Below are 16,555 nucleotides of genomic sequence, written 5' to 3'. Positions count from 1 at the left end.
CACCCATGAATATACCGTCTCTCTTTAAGACTCTTACTCGTGATTAATGAGACATTTCGACATAACCTATACGCATTAATAAACTTCCTAACGACGCGATAACGAAGACACGGACGGTAGTTGCAGAAGAGACCCGACGACAATGACAAGAAGAGGGAGTGTTATTCGAGTCTCTGTACCTAACCTCAAAAAAAGGTAAAGAGTCCAAGTGAGGTTGCGGGCGCAGAGGAAAGACGGCCCTCTCCCCTCTTCTTAACCCTGAGGCGGCAGGCGGAGTTCGTAAAGCCGATGAGAACGAATGAAGAATAAGAAGATAAAAAAAGAGGAGAAGAGAAGCCAGGATAAAGGAAGCGTGGACGGTTCGCGTAACGATGCCGGAATTTTTTTTTTATCTAGCTGACGATCCTCCGTGTTATTATGACCCCCTCTCGCGGCCATTAGAGAACCGAGAGATCGGGATCCGCGATCTTTGGCCGGAGGACCAGAGGATACCCATCTTCAGCGAGACAGTTGCAGACGGTAGGCGTAATGACACCGGCTTTTTATTAGGTGGATCAAACCCTTCATTACGGGGACACCTTTTGTCCCGAGGGACACCGGTGCTGTGCTGCCAGACGACTTTGGTCGTCAGAAAGAGAGCAAGGGGGAGTAAAAGGGGGAGAGGGTTGAATGACTCAGTGGAAGCGAGAGAGTCAACGAGTGATATAGTGGTGGTGGGTAACGGTGAAAAAGCCAGAAAGAAATACTCGAAAAGGATTCGGCCATCGAGCAAGGAAGCAAACCTATTCATTTGGAGGTTCTCCTAATGGCGCTGAGGTCGTTAGCTACCACACTTTCTTCTTGGGTGTTACTCTGTCTCCGTGGTCTCCCTCGCTCTCGAAAAGTCCCTGACCAAATATTCACATGCCCAAACGGGCATACCGGGTAAGGGGGCTACCTTTTTTGGGACCATCATCATTTAGTAGGCGGGTACGTTCACGTCGTCACGTGTCATCTTGTTCGTCTTCTCTTGGTTTTTTTTCCTGAGGTCTCTGAGGTCTCTTCCTTTTCATTCCTCGTTGTCAGCATACCCTTCCCTATATATACTTTCAGTCGTACTTGCCTCCTCTCCGGAAGTGTACACCGAGTAACCTAACCTCCTATTCACACACGCAACAGTATCTTCGATTAAAGAGCGGACAAGTAGTAATTAAGGTGTTTCTAATAAAGCGAATGGTAAGGTGGTTGGTGGAAGAGTGGCCAACGCTGGGAAGGGTTTTGACGGCATAAGGCATGAGAGGATGAAGGTCCCGAGGTCTTTGACAGTAGCAGCTGGTCCTAAGGTCGGGCCCGTGGTTCGCTGCTGATATACCCAGGGGCCTCATTTATCGCTGGATTTTTCTTGGGATTAACGTCAAGCTGGTATAATAATAAAGACCTCTTGGATCATGCTGAATTTTAAAGCAACCCCCCCCCCCCATAGGGTGGCAAACCTATCAACTCCCCATCACAGGATGGGATTTATAATTGATGAGTCCTGTAGGAACAGCTAGCAAGATGTCGTTATCAGAGCTGACAAGATAATACTCTCCAGAACGACCATAGCTTAGCTGTATTCTCATCGTATCTTGGTTTCACCTCTGACATCTTATCATCCATATTTGACTTCGTAGCTTCCACATGATAAATAAACTAAACTATCGCTACAAGGGGGACTATCCTCAACTGACGCATCCTAAAGGATTCGCGGTACACGAGCAACATAGTCGGTTTGAATATACATACCTGGTAGGTGAAATTAGATCGTGGGAAGTTTTCACATTCAAGTATAATCCAAGCAAAAAGCCACCCCTAGTGCTAAGTGGGAAATAAAATGGCGTAAAAGCTTACATAGGATATATAAATACTATATATATATATATATACACACACAAAAGTTAAGGAAACGCAAGACACTACCCCATTTTCAGGCAGGACCAAGATAAGGTGGAGTCCTTGAAGATTTATGTTCTGGCACCTTCTATCGTATCTTTTACACTGGCAACCAACCAAGAGCGGACTATCGTGCTGCCATCTACAATAGCACCGAAACCAATTTCAAAAAAAAAAAATGGCAATCCCATATACTTTCCTAACCAGGGACCGATATAAGTGGTGAATATCGAAGAATCCTGCTATTTATCTGAGGGTGGAGAGATTTTCGTGGCGCACGAGGTGGCACATGCCTAAGGGTCTAATTTCATGATGGTGCCAGTGCTTCGACGCTTTTATATGTAAAATATATTTTCTTATCATTTTCTCATTTCCCGCTATCGGCCCTGAAGAGCGCCCGATAGGGAGGGACGCTACCGAAAGCTGCTGCTACTACTGCTGCCGCTCACAGGAGGGTATCTAGGGGTGGTCTTGCGCGAGGGATGACTAAGGGTGGGCAGCATGGATGAGGTTGGAAAAAAAGGGACCCAGTGGGGGCGTTATGAGCTCGTTACCTCGCGGGAGGATAGACTCACCTTTCGCCTTCGTCTTCTCTCTGGTCTCGATAAGGAATTTGATTTAAAAATTCCGACGATTCTCCCTCCTTCCCCACTGACTTTACTCGTGGCGCCTCCTTTTCCCTCGTCGTTCTGTTTCACCCGGTAAGTATATATATATACCTATATACTGTATACATACAATTTCAGTGTGACAGAGGGAAGGAGGGACGGAGGAAGGGAGCAAGGGAGGGACATACCTAGAGCTGCTTTTATGTAAATACACTCGTTACGCTTCGACGACCAGGAAAATCAGTGCCGAAGGTCGTCCAGCCTCTTCCACCGTCGTGAACAATTTTTATCATCCTTGGCACCAGAAAGAGCGAGGGGATGATGACACGAGTAGCCCCAAAGTCACTTGAGGTCAAAGGTTGTTCCATATACACAGGTCACAAGTGAATATGGTCTGTGGACATTCAATGATTTGCATTGCGTTTCGTTCGAGGATTTTATATTTTTCATAAATCGGGCTCCCTTATATATACGTACTTACTACCCGGCGATTTGTTAAGCATCGTTCAATCGCAAGAAATTTGGAGAACTTCTTGGGAAATCCCTGAAGTTCGACTCCTAGATAGATTTCCCATGCATATTTATGGGCGGTTCGTAATACCCTCACGTTTTTCCCATAACGATTAACCCTCGGCATGGGACGGTTCCTCGCGGTGAGGCCTGGTTCAAATTAATGGTGGGGGGGGGGATGGGCCATGGGGTGCCACCGACTGCTTTATAAGTTCAGCTGGGTAACCACGAGAAGGATTTTTATTGGAAACATGGTAATCGGCTCGTTTCGGACGTCGATGAATTTCTAATGGAGGTTGGTCAGAGTGCTCTCGGTAACCGTCTCTGGTTCTGTTTTCCAAGTGCGGGGCGAATTCCGCAAGAGCCACCCCTTACTTTGGCCAAGGTAACCGAAAGCCTCGAGTGCTAAAAGCTGAGGGTGAGAAGTTAAGGGTAAGGCACTCTTTTCGTCGCTATGCAATTAACTTAATGTCTCCGTGCCATTAGGTTGGTTTCATTGCTGATGGGAACTTCGGTAAACAATGGACAGGCGTCTTGATTGCGACGCCATTGTCTTACACGGGTCTGGGTCACGCCACAACTTCGTTTTATCTACGTGCATGTCCACGCGGCTGTGTACGTCGGTTCATGACGACTGGGACCAAATTGATAATCGATGCCTACGCTCGTCCATCGATCGCTACTCCGAAACTACCTGTAAATACAAAGTAACAAGGAGACAGTAGGTGACAGGCAGTTCGGTAGACCGATTAGAAAAATGTCTGCGACCTAAGTGTGTAGCAGGATCGTGGACGAGGAAGGGTGCGAAATACGAGGATGAGGGTTCAAGAACAGGGAGGTGTGGTCTGAGCCGTACTTCCGGTTGGCTAAGTACTGCCCACAGGGTGTGACACGTGGGTGCGGATCGTACACGTGCATTAACGGACGCTCACCTGCTCCCTGGACTGTCCGACATGTCGCCCGCGGGCGGGCCCCAGTAACTGACACCGGGCCCACTCTTGACCAATCACAATTTCGTTTTATTCTACACCACGTAGATCGCAGGGTTACCCGTGTGAAGGTAGCGCCGAGTCGTGCTCGCTGGTATTTTTGCTGAGTGAGGCCCATCATCATCGTGGGGTCCCCTCGGGCTCAATGGAAACCAAATACCAAGGAGTCCCCGACGGAAGTATCGCGTGCTCACCCGAAAGCAGCTTTACTATGGTTAGCCAATTACGTAATCTGCTTTGTTCCGACCTATTCTTACTCTAAGGTTAGTTTGCGACGTATCTACGGATCAGTGAAACTGGTCATTCACATGATCAGACCTTTTGGGTCCTCTCAACTTAGGGAAGCTTCTGATCTTTTTTTTTCTCTTTTCTTCGCTCTCGTCTTCTAACAAGTTTTTCTTCCATTTCTGGTTACGCCCCGTTGAGCGGGTGCTCACCCGAATGCTTCTTTGTATCGTGTGAAGTCGCCGCGAGAGTGCATCAGCCTGGAAAGTGTTTTGGGTATCTGTCCGATATCAGTCTCGAAGACTTTGATTAGAGACTTATCTTGCGCACCGATAATTACTTTGAGCCAGTGCCGACGGCTCAGAGGTTCCTATTGTCACTGATATCATAGGAACACATGAGACGGCAACCTTTTCGTAAAGGGAATAGAAGCGAGTGTTTTGACGGGTTTGAGGAAGATCGAGTGGGACGATAAGGCCGGGTCACGTTCACTATGTCTGATAAGTCCCAATATCTATCACGTCCTATACGCTCGATTTCTTATACGACAAATATATGGCTGTCCTCAGCTGTGTCCTGTATGTATATTTCATCGAAATCCGTATATTCTCAGATCAATATAACCAGACTGAGTGCCATCGCGAAGCCTACCAGTTTGTAGTACATGTAGTACGTTTAACGACACCTCGCGGGATCGCGTGACGCGAGGCCGCCTTCATATTCAAATTACAGGCTGCCACTCGGCAGGCTCGAGGAACCGAAGAGTTTCCTTCTACGCCATTGCTGCTCGCCCACACCTGCCTGTTCTCCGTCTATAATCTCGTTGCTTACTTACCTTTTTGGATAGTCCGTTTCAGTCGTCCTGCTTACCAGACTGACTTGGCTTATTCATTCGTAATCAGTTGACTGATTGGTTATTCGATTGTTGATTATCACATTTAATGCAGAAAAGCCTGTCGTCGTTATCATTTTCCTGTTATAAATTACAAAAAAAAAATAAATAACGTGACAAATATTTTCTTACTTATAATTTTGTTATCTTTTTTACTCAAGTCCAACGTCCACTTGTTTCGTTAAACTTGCTTGAATTAAATTCAGATTGACATTACAGAGACTAGTTTGAATCCTCGAATATGCATAGGGAAGAATTGCGGTTAATTTGCAAGTAACATCACCATCTGAACTTCCTTTAATTATCCAGTGATTTTGCACAAGACTTGGGAAGCGGATCCGCGCTTTCTACGGTACTTTCTGTGCCGTTTGCCTAATTGGTACTGATAGTCTAATTAGCGAGGGTGAGGCGAGCCTGAGACAGTAGAATGCTCGCCGGTCCTGAAGAGGGAGAAGTCTTTTAATTGCAACGAAACGAGAGCCGTCTTCAGGGTAAGGTTGGGTTGGGGTATACGTACACCAGCATCCACCAGAGGGATTCTGGACGCGGATAGGAAACGAAGTATCCGTGGTGACGCGTCCTGGCAAATAATTCAGTGTGCAAAGCGACAGGACTGGAGCGAAAAATAATGATTATTATAAGGGTGTGGGACTGACAGGGAGGAGAGGGATAAAAATTTCATATGGACCACTGTGGATCGAGTGTCTCCCGAGAGACAATTACACGCCAAAGATGGCGGACATGGATTCCTTTCGTTACCAAGATGTGTACTCGGGCTAATGTTATCTCAAATATCAGCTTATCAAATTTCGTATTTGTGAAACGAGGGCTTGACGAACTTTCAGGTCCTTTTTTTAGCTTTTATAAAATACATTTATAAATTTTTGGTTGATAAAAAAATGACGAAACTTTTTTTTTATTGGGGTTTTTAGGGATAGGCAAGTGTGGGTTTAAATATCCATATGTATGTACACGCTAGGTAGGTTTGTGTCTTAATTGTGACTTGAACGTTGTGTTTTTCTATGTACTCGTTCCCTTGTCTCTAATGGCGTTGTACGCAGAACTACCAACCAGGACGGACTGAAAGTACTCACTTAGTACCTCCCCGACATCATCAAGTATTTATGACGAGTGAACTTAGCTTGTAAATGCGTGGGAGGCTAGGAAGCTTATCGACCACTGATAATGGTAGACGATAAGTTTTGGGCAGGGAGCAACGTTATTTTACGATGGGAGAAACACAAATTAAAGAGACTATCGATGGAAAGAAAAATTGATAGGCATTAAATAAGAAAAAAAAAAGTACATGTGTTACCTGTAATTACAGTTTTGCGTTTTAATTAAAAAAACAATTAATTGGGATATAATTTATAGCTCCCATATATAATTAATATTAACACCCTAATAGTCAGCCACGCAGTACGTTTGCTAATATCTAAATTGTTAATAACAACAAAGAGGACCAATAGGTCAACATAGTTAAACACGGTTTTCCATCTTCGTGACGATTTTAGTGAATTTTTTTATTTAATTTTTTATCAGAACATGATTACACGTACTAGCGAAAATACTTGGATAATAAAAATACGACAGGTATCAGACATCTAAAAAGACCTGGCCGTGCGAAGCCATTGAATGCGCATTAATTGGGCGAATTTAATGGCAGACCGATTAGCGTGTACCATCCTCGACGACAAACTGTTTACCGCCATTACGGCCGGGAGGGTTGTCGAGATTAAATGAGGGGATGTAACCGGGGGATGTTTCTGAGGATTGCGGGCTCGGGAGAAAAGGTGGGTGGTTAGTGGAAACAGGAAGGAGTCCTTCGGAATTGTCCGTCGCTAAATATCCGGAAAATGGTGGAGAGTGAAGACGAAGATAGAAAGATATAGGAGACGAGAGACATTACGGAGGTGAGGTGGGCCAGAGTGAAAAGGTAGCTAAAGGGGTGGTTTATGTTGGCAGGGGGTAGTTTTAGTCGTCTGGCAGAGGAGAGAGAGAGAGAGAGAGAGAGAGAGAGAGAGAATGGCAGGGGCAGGAAGCAAGAAGCGGCTTCGGTTAATCACGCAATTTTCGCCAGCTCCCATTGCCAAGGGGTTGCGAGCGAAAAGGAGAGGGATAATTCGTGGACGGGCAGGCTGGATGGAGCGGGTAGTTCAGGCTATTGAGAGGGTTGGTTAAAGGTGGTGACTGAAGGATGAGAACGAGGTGGAGGCAATGGCGCGGAATGGTGGGAGGCAATTGCTCGTAACTGCCAGAAATCTCCAGCCCACCGGCTGATAAAAAAATGACTTGACTCCAAGTACAAGAGATACCGAACCACCCTTAAATTAGGGTTAGTTTCTTCTCGACAGGTCCTTCCTACTTACGGCTGAGTAAAAAAAGATCGTACGGCCTCTCCGAAGAACGGCCATGAATGCCGAGAAATTAAACTACCCGATCACAGGCTAGATGCCGTGAGTATTTTAAGGGTTGATTTTTTTTTTTTTAACATTTTAGGTAAACTGCAATAATTTCTTCAATTTCGTTCAACTCCAGGTACCGTTATTCTCGCACTTACTGCAAAGACCTGTAACGGAATCAATAGCCCCCTCGTATAGAGTAGTATATCGATCACGTGATAATCGTTATACGTTTATCAGCACTGAGGAAAGATGGAGGGGTGGTGCTGAACCCCCCCCCCCATACCAAGCACAAGGAAGGACACAGAGGAGTACTAACCAAATTAGGGGGCAGAAGCCAGTCAACAAAAACAAGAAATCCTGAAGGTACCCCGACGACTTAACAAGCCACCCTTAGTCCCCGTAGGGTGGCGTTACAAACGGGACAGAACCGGAACTGTTGTGAAATCCAATAAATCATGGAGAATCAATGGTTATATCGATCGGTGTTAATATACGGTAGGACACTGAACGAGGGTTGTCCGTAAACTCGGAGTGACCAACCTTTTGGTGGACTTTAAATAAAGATACGTGTAACTGGATGGTAATACTCGTGGAATAGGGGTGGCAATAAGGTTGACTACTAACGGTGAGGTTAAACATTGCTGGCGGGACGCAAGGGGATGACGGAGTCAAGTAAAGAGGACAGGGAGTCGAAAGAGGGGGGCGAGTCAGGTTTCAAATATAAAGAAGGGGGGAGGGGGAGGTAAGAGAAGGGAAGACTAAGGGAATGAAAATTAACGTCGAAAATATTGCTAAGGGTGAGCTGAGGAGTTGGAGATGCCGAAGAGAACCTGGATAAAATGGCGGCTAGAAGGACGAGAGGGAGGAATGCCAGGAGCGAACAGAAACGGCAAAGGAGGAAAAAGGAAGAAGGTGTGGGTCGCTAGGGGTAGTTGGGGTAGTTGGGTACTCAGAAACTCGCGCAGAACCCCTAACGAGCTCTTTTCTTCTCTTCCTATTTATTTCTGTTCCTTATTTAACCGACCGACCTCTCGCTGGAACCCTCTGTCGTTTCATCCCCTTTTCACCGCATCATCTTCTTTTCTCCCATTCGCTCGAGTTTCATCCCCTATGCTCGCACTAGCCAACCTCCCTTGACCTTCACCACGTGGCGATTCACATGTGCGCAACCCTCGCGGTTCCACCCTCTATCGACGACCCGATGGGAACCACCCTCTATCATGGGAAGTTTTAATATTAGAATTGTCAATGGTTTGAAGGTCGATATACACGACAGAATGGTAATCACCGTGACATCAGATTGCGATAGTCATATCGCGATACGAGGGTAGTTTTTTGAAGAATTAAAAAATTCACAATTTTTTTGACTAATGCCATCTATCCGCGTGTCGCGGTATTAATATTAATAACTGCACGAAAATTTGCCCATCATGCCTTTACTATTGTTGACCGAACATTCCCAAAATTTGTGATATGGTTCAACAGGAACTTCTCCTTAGATAGCCTTGAGATCCTAATGCTAACAATTTGTTTTTTTGTAAATTCACCCCCATTTCAATTTATTCACATTTTGCCTCAGCTACACCCCCGTGCGTATTTTTCATCACCTTAAGAGGAGGAGAAAATATTGAAAGCGGCGGAGTCGGCGCTCCAACGAGCATTATTAATCAATTTTTCGTCTGAAGGGGTGGCTAGTGGTAGAGTGGTACCGGTTCTGCCGTTACAAAGGAGAGAAGGTTGGATAAGGTACGTCGTAGGGGGTTGTCGGTTGAGCCAAGTATGTTCCTGCATGCTCGTATGAAAGCGTCGAGTCGCAGAGGGTGGTAAAAAAAAGGGGGAAGGAAGAAGCAGAAGGGAGAGGAAAAAAATGGCGGTGCGACTTTGCCGCGCACGGTGACGTCGATGGGGTAGAGAAAAGGTGGGTGGGTGTGTGGAGTCTGGTTAGAGGAGCCGGGAGGCTTAGCGTCGGGGGGTGGGCGTCGCGACGCACGAATAAAAATGCCCCGTGCTTCAAGGGTGGATTGGGGTGCGCCAGGGGTTCAGGGAAGCAAGGGACTCCCGATGCTTTAGGGGTTGCGAAGGGTGGTGGATCTGGGTAGCACTCGAACGACTTGTGATCTGATCAATAAGCTGGCATAGGGGATTATTTTGCGACAGAGCTTGTGTGCGCGAGGGTGGGACCGAGCTAACCGTTGAGCGAAGTAAAAAAATTTACATAAAATTTTCGTCCACCCCTAAAACCACCACCATCGCGGAAGCAAGCAGTTTCCTCAGTCAAAGAAGGTCTCCTGACTTCCCATAGACACCATAGAGGATCCTGGATACACCCTTGGCCCATACTTCTAAAATCATAATTTCCATTGATCATCTCGCCCCCTCAAACTTTCATCCGCTCTCTCGACCTTTTTTTCTATCTCCTTACCACACCTAAAAGCTAACTCAACTTCTATATGCAGAGGCCGCACGCGTAGGTATACAACTACGGAAAATGAAATCCGAAAGGAATACGAAATGCCTAAATCCCTCGGTCTGCTTCTGCTTCCGAAATCTCTCTGACTCGGCTTGTTTGGATAAGCTTGCGGCTTCTCCACAGACTCGGTTGCCTGGTGGCAGTGCAAGAGGATAAGGGGTTCGGGGACAGAGTGGATTGAATGACTGGACTGTGAGAGAGGAACAGAGGGCGAGTGATAGGGAGAAGGACAGAGAGGGCAAAGACAGAAACATATATATATTGTACTTGAGCATTATGGGGAATTGAATTTTAAAGCACTATACACCCTTTTGCTCATAGAAACGTTCGTCATGCCATCCTGATGAATTATTCGTGTTCGCGTCCCACCTGAACGTTCCACGATACTCTACGAGACAAGAAGTGAAGTAGGGATCAGAGTGGCACGTAGGGAGGGAAAAAGAAGGGATGCTGAGAAGGGACAAGGAATATAGCTGATTTACCTTAACAGACACCGGTCGAGGTCGAGGACCTCATTCATCACCACTCTTTCTCTACCTTCTGCCTGGGTCCTCGCATGAACAGAGATCGGACCTTCAGATTTCTGAAACTGATCCTGAAGATCGGACGGATCCTTGTAATGAGGAAGGGAGGAGCAGAAGATTGGGTCCTGGTCTGGTTTACAAGACGTCCAGGTGGCGCTACGACGATTTTGGTATCCGTCCTGATGATGACATCAGATCTAACCTCAAATCATTATGTATCATCACATTTTTTTTTCTCATTAAATCTCGACTAAGATCAGGATGAAACGCAGTTGGATTTTTCTGGTACTGTACCTGCTCACGAGAAACCGGGTCTGGCTGAAGACCCGATGGCTTGGAAACTCATGGATACCATTCGTGCTTTGACAATAACAGAATAATTGGAGACTTTAAGGTGAGAGTACGGTCGCGGTAGATTGCAGGAAAAAATACCTGTGGAAGATCAAGAAAAGAGAAAGTGAGAAAAGAGAGAAACGAAGGGAGAGCAGAAAGTTGGGAAGCAACAGAGAGATAATTTACCAAGAGAAAATATCGCATTGTGTCTCTACTCAGAGCATTATTATATCCCACCCGGTATTATCCTTGGAGATACCAGAGTATACAGATGAAGAAAGAAAGAGAGAAAATTTCTCTTTGTGTCACGCACGATAATTCAGTAGAAATATGCCATCGTCCAAGCATCCCTGGATCATCTCTCGTCTAGGTATTATTGTGATGTATAATTTTTGAAAAATAATAAAATTCAGTTTAACCTAACCTACCCTAATTTTGCCGTCGTAAATACATTTTTCTTCCGATTATCTTCTAAGCACGTGTACTTACTTAAACTCCAAAGGCGCTAAACTGTATCGCCGAGGTGAAGGGGCACCCCCGACTCCTGTTAAAAAGAAATTTCATCTAATTAAGCAGCGGTCCACGGAGGGAGGAAAGTTTTATTATATCTTTTTACCTGGTCGTACTGAAATTCTCAAGGGGAAGCGAGGTACGTAAAGTGTATATGAAAAGTGAAAGAGAAAAATTTATTTGAGAAACAGGTGCCAGGACCTCTCGTGATTCGTCAGTGATTAAATGTCGAATGGTCCTCGGGTAGGAATTAATTTTAGTCCCTCGGTTGGTATTGAAATAAACGTTAGAGGGTGCCTGACGACGTCATGCCGTCTTTATATTAAAAATACAGTAATGAGTAAGGTACACCCCACAAACAAGCGACGAGCCCCCCTACCCCCAATCTCGTAGCATTGCACAACCGCCTCGTCGAAGTAACAAGGGATGATCGGGTTTTTGTGGGCTCGAAAGTTTTTGTCAGGATTGACAAAAAAAATTAATTCCCAAGTAAAAATTACATTTTAAGAGACAGATCCAGCTTCGGATCTTGTCTTCAACGTGTACCATATATATGTATATGACGATAATTAGCATACGAGAGTAGCGGAAAAAAGCAAAAATAAGAAACGGTATCGGATTCCAAGTCTGCCAATTAAATACCAGATAAAATAGACATTTGTAAAAAAAATATATGTCTCATAATACCAACATAACGTGACCGAAAGGTTTTTGAAATAAATTATATCGATATACCCTGTTCAGGGTAGTTTTTCAAAAGTCTGTTACCACCCTTTTGAAAGGGCACTCTACCCATGGTCATACCAAAGAGATGTCAGCTGTCCTAGATTAGAATCGCCATAGTGTTCTTTTTATTTTGAAAAACGACTACCATAAGCGATTACCTAAATTCCACGGGGTTCACGGTGTGTGATATATGAAGGATACGAAAATGGTCAGGATTCAGGATACCCAAAAGTTAAGAGACCGCATATGTCACGAAAATGTGACGTGAAAAAAAATGCAGATTAAAAGACAACATTGACCGTAACTCGGTAACCAAGGGAACTGAAGGACACTATTAATTTGTACCAACGTGCCCTCCGACCTGGAGAACCGTTATATTATTTTCTCGTGTACTCGAGAAATTCGCATGAGAAAATTGTCACGGTTCACATTGCCTAAGGCGAGAAGCGTCGTGACGGCGGAAAGAGGACGTCGCGTGGCGTCTCAATTAAATTTCGCTAAGTCCCTTTCAAACGTTACGACGAACTCGTGGAGGCATCGTCGCGTTATGGCACGAAAAAAAAGTACGACCCTAAACAAAGGATCTCTTGAACGAGGCTAACCGTATAAACGAAGTTGAGTACAAATGGTTTTTCGAGGCCGGGAACCCGCTCGGCGGTAAAGGTTTAGGTTGGGTTTTGAGTTATAAACCCAAGAAAGAAGCAGACCGAGCGGGCCGCGTGCTTTACTCTGAAACCTGTTATCCCAGGTCCGGGACTAATTACTTGATTGCGTAATTGCCTCCCGCCTCAGCCAGCGTCGGGCCTCGCCAACCCCCGCTGATATTCCACCCCACAGCTACCTCCGTTATTCCCCCTTGACGGCATCCAGGAAGCGAACCACCCTTCCGAAGCCACTCTTATGACCTCGAAATTACGAAAACCTCGGTTAAGATCTATTTAATTAACCCTCAAGTCGTACCCGTTGACCTCGTTCGATTAAAGTCAAATTGAGATTTTTTTAACAAATATTTTCAGGAAAATAAATGTAAAATAGCATTTTTTTTACGTAATACAATCTCCGAAAATTATGTTTCCTAATATGTGCCGGAACGTGTCCTATCAGAAAATGAGTTATCTGAGATATTTTAAAGATAGCATACTTATCGAGTATCATATAATATATTTATACATAAGGAGCTCTAAGGGTGTATGGCAGTAACGAAAATAGGGGTGAGTTTAAAGGTAGTTGGTATGCTATGGTATGGCATGGTTTGGTATAGTGGGTGGTAGTAAGCAGGGCATGGGTGCCCTATCTGACGTCGCTCATGGAGCTCGTTAGCGTTGCCAATGGCAACACCCTTGCTAACCTCTCTCTAACCCCAACCCCCGTTAGCCCACCCACCCCGTGACAGGCCACCCCCCGTAGCCCCGGGTAGAGCATACCCTCATCTTGAAGAGCACGAGAAAAAATACGTCGTGACGCATGCGTCAGCGCCATCGCAGGCCGTCTCACGTACGCGATTTCTTTCGGAAAGAATCAAAAGGGAGAAAAAAATATTTAACGAAAAAAAAAAAAACTATAAAAAAATTAACAATGAGTTTCCGCGAAATCTGCCAGAATCCGTACAATAGTGAAGGGGTGGAGCGATAACAGAACGGCGAACGAAATGTTTTCATGTAAAGAATTTTGTGGTAGGATGGAAATGAGAACCGGGAGTAAAAATATATAAATGATAAAAATAAATGAAGATAAAAAATACAACTCCCCAGGGTATTCCGTTAGCCATGACAATGTTCTGGGATTATGGGTAAGGGATTGGGTGGGAGGGGGGTTGGGGGTAATAAAAAATAGAAATAATAAAAAAAAAAAGAAAATTATCGGAATCGGCATCCAGTCCCAGGGAATTCTTGGACAATTTTAATATGACAATCCGCGATTTCTTCCTTCGGCGGGACTGAACTGATTTTAAGGGGTTGTAAAAGAGAGAGGGTAGGAGTGTACCAAGGGAGGTCTGTTGTTTCGCTAATTTTTATTCTCTCTCTCTCTCTCTCTTTCTCTCTCTCTCTCTCTCTCTCTCTCTCTCTCTTTCTCTCTTTCTTTCTCGTTCGGCCTCCACGATTTCCTGGCTCCTTTCGTCGCAGGAACGAAGAAACGGGATCGAAATTAATAACAAGTAATTCTTTATTGCGCTCAAAGATAAGACCAGTTGATATTAATAATGGCGTTCGGTAAAGCTACTGCGAAGATTTCATTAAAAAAAGAAAAAAGGAATGAGAGTATACGAAGTAAAAAGAACGTACACGGAGAGAGACGTTATAACCATAAGCCGCCAGCGACGGGATCCGCTTAGGGAATGTAATTAAAATCGGAAAAATGTGTTTAATGAATATTCATTTGTGTCTCTATCTCTGATATTAAACTCAAGTGCTCATATCGCGAAACGAATCGTCGGCTTTTTCCTGTCTCGCCCGTAGACACGTATATACACTCGTGGAATTCGTACAACGCATGGGATTCAAGAGTATTGCAATTCGCGTAAACGTGATTGGCATTTTACAAACGATGGGCACGTCAGTCCTGGCGAAAGAATAAGCTATATATATATATATATATATATATATTGCGTTGCCCTGCAAGCTAGGAAGGTAATTCGTAAGGTCGGATTCATTGAGAATCAAATAATGAAAATTTTTAAGTGAACAGGATTCAACGAGACTAATTTATTTATTTTATTCTTATCCCTCCCTCCCACCCTGCGACGCTCTCAAGAAGCTATAAAGGAATTCTCCCACGAGAGCAGCCATGATTTCTTCTTTTTTTTTAGCTGAAGCGCGAAATAACCCCGTGCGAAAGCGCGTCACGTACGAGGAACGGAGAGAGAGAGAGAGAGAGAGACAGGAAAGAAGAAGAAAGAAAGAATCAAAAGTATTCTCAATCCCCGTGGTGTTTCATCTTGATCGTATAAATCGGCCGTAGGGTAGCGAAGGGGATGGCAAAATTGTAAAACATTCGCCACCAAGGCGAACGCAAGCAATAGCTAAGCGAAAAGGGATGCGAAAGAGAGGGATGAAAAATGAAAGAATAGAAACAAAAAAAAAAGGAATAAGACGAAGGAGCAAAGGGCGATACCTATACGGTGTTACTTTACGAGGGCGAAAAAGTTTTATGTTATAAGGGTGGCGAAATATCGAAACGCAAAGTTTAAAGTTTGACGCGCAAGCGAGAGTGCCTTAAATAAAAAAGAAAGTTAAAGAAATTTAAATGCCAACGATTGGTAAAACTCAGGCACTTAAATGTCACCCGTTACCCGAGCAGATGGTATCGTAATTTTAGGTTAATTCACGTATCCTCAAACCTTCGTCGGAGCATCCACGGGACTATCGTCACGATCTACCTTACGATAACGAAGCAGCAGTGACCCTCACGTGGCGCAGAATGAACGCGAGACTTGAGTCGCTACCTTGAAAATCGTCCGCTCGGACGTGCTTAGTTTAATGATTCCACGCGAAACGCGATGCCGTTGACGAACTACAGATGCTGGAACATTTTACGCGCGTGAGGTGGAGATGCCGATACGAGGTATCCCTTACAGTACCCCTCGGAATAAATGAAACCAGACCCAATCCATATTCGTAATGGACCGGATCACCAAAAAACATAATAGAATCATAACAGAATCCACGAATACGTCTAATTGCGATTCAAAATACGTATACCGTTAGATCCGACGACAATTAGATCGTATATACATAAATAGACTGGATTCACGTGCGACGGTAAATACCAATCACGTTTCCACTCATCGCGAAATACCGAGTCATGATTGGCCCGAGCAATCTGTCGCGTAGCATGATCGGGCACATCGATCATAAAGACCCAAGGCAATTGACTCTTAGATTGGCAAACGATTGCTATAGCGTTAGTGGATGCCACGGTAAATGCAGTATCTTGTGGCGACGTCGCGGCGCAGCCCGTAATGATTCCCGAGGTCTTCGCCTCATTAGAACCGGAAACGGAAGCTAAGCAAGAGAAACGCCAGGAGTGTAAGTAGCGAGTGAAAGAAGGAAGAAACGGAAAGAAAAGTGAGTTGGGGAGGGTAGAGGGGGAGCATGAGTGGGGTACGTTTTTCTTTTCTTCCAGGGTGCGTTTATCTTCCATACCCTATTGATCCGTAAGTGGTGGTAGGAGGTGAAGGAAGGTGACGTAGGGGGCCGGGGGGGGGGAGGAAGCTATGTTGCCGGTGGTGAACTCCAAGGGATGGATGAGTGTACGTCGGTGTGAGGTGGGGCGGTAGGTTTCGTGGTGCAAAAAAGAAGAAAAAAAAAGAAGATGATGGAAAGAACGTCGTGGCTGAGGTAGGACCCACTCGCACGATTAGGTACAGAGACCCTAAAAACGGGACGTCACGAGGCCGCTTCTGGAATGAAATAATAATATTAAGATGGATAGGGAGCCGCTGTTGGGGGGGGG

The 16,555-nt window shown here is 45.0% G+C and overlaps 1 protein-coding gene and 1 long non-coding RNA gene across 4 annotated transcripts in view; one reads left to right on the top strand and one right to left on the bottom strand.

Moving 5' to 3' along the window:
* Window positions 1–16,555, top strand: part of LOC107274405 (UPF0489 protein C5orf22 homolog) — a 265,028-nt gene that overhangs the window by 238,809 nt on the left and 9,664 nt on the right. The gene's annotated exons all lie outside the window — the stretch shown is intronic.
* Window positions 6,475–16,555, bottom strand: part of LOC107274406 — a 12,325-nt gene continuing 2,244 nt past the window's right edge. The window contains exons 2-5 of the long non-coding RNA XR_001539442.2: window positions 11,357–11,411; window positions 11,054–11,233; window positions 10,829–10,966; window positions 6,475–10,731 (exon numbers count right to left, since the gene is read on the bottom strand). This is a non-coding gene — a long non-coding RNA (uncharacterized LOC107274406). The remainder of the gene's footprint in view (window positions 10,732–10,828; window positions 10,967–11,053; window positions 11,234–11,356; window positions 11,412–16,555) is intronic.

Source organism: Cephus cinctus, unplaced genomic scaffold (genome assembly GCF_000341935.2).
Source record: "Cephus cinctus unplaced genomic scaffold, Ccin1 Ccin1_scaffold3082, whole genome shotgun sequence".
NCBI classification, from domain to species: Eukaryota; Metazoa; Arthropoda; class Insecta; order Hymenoptera; family Cephidae; genus Cephus; species Cephus cinctus.
This window is presented reverse-complemented; position numbering and strand designations above follow the sequence as displayed.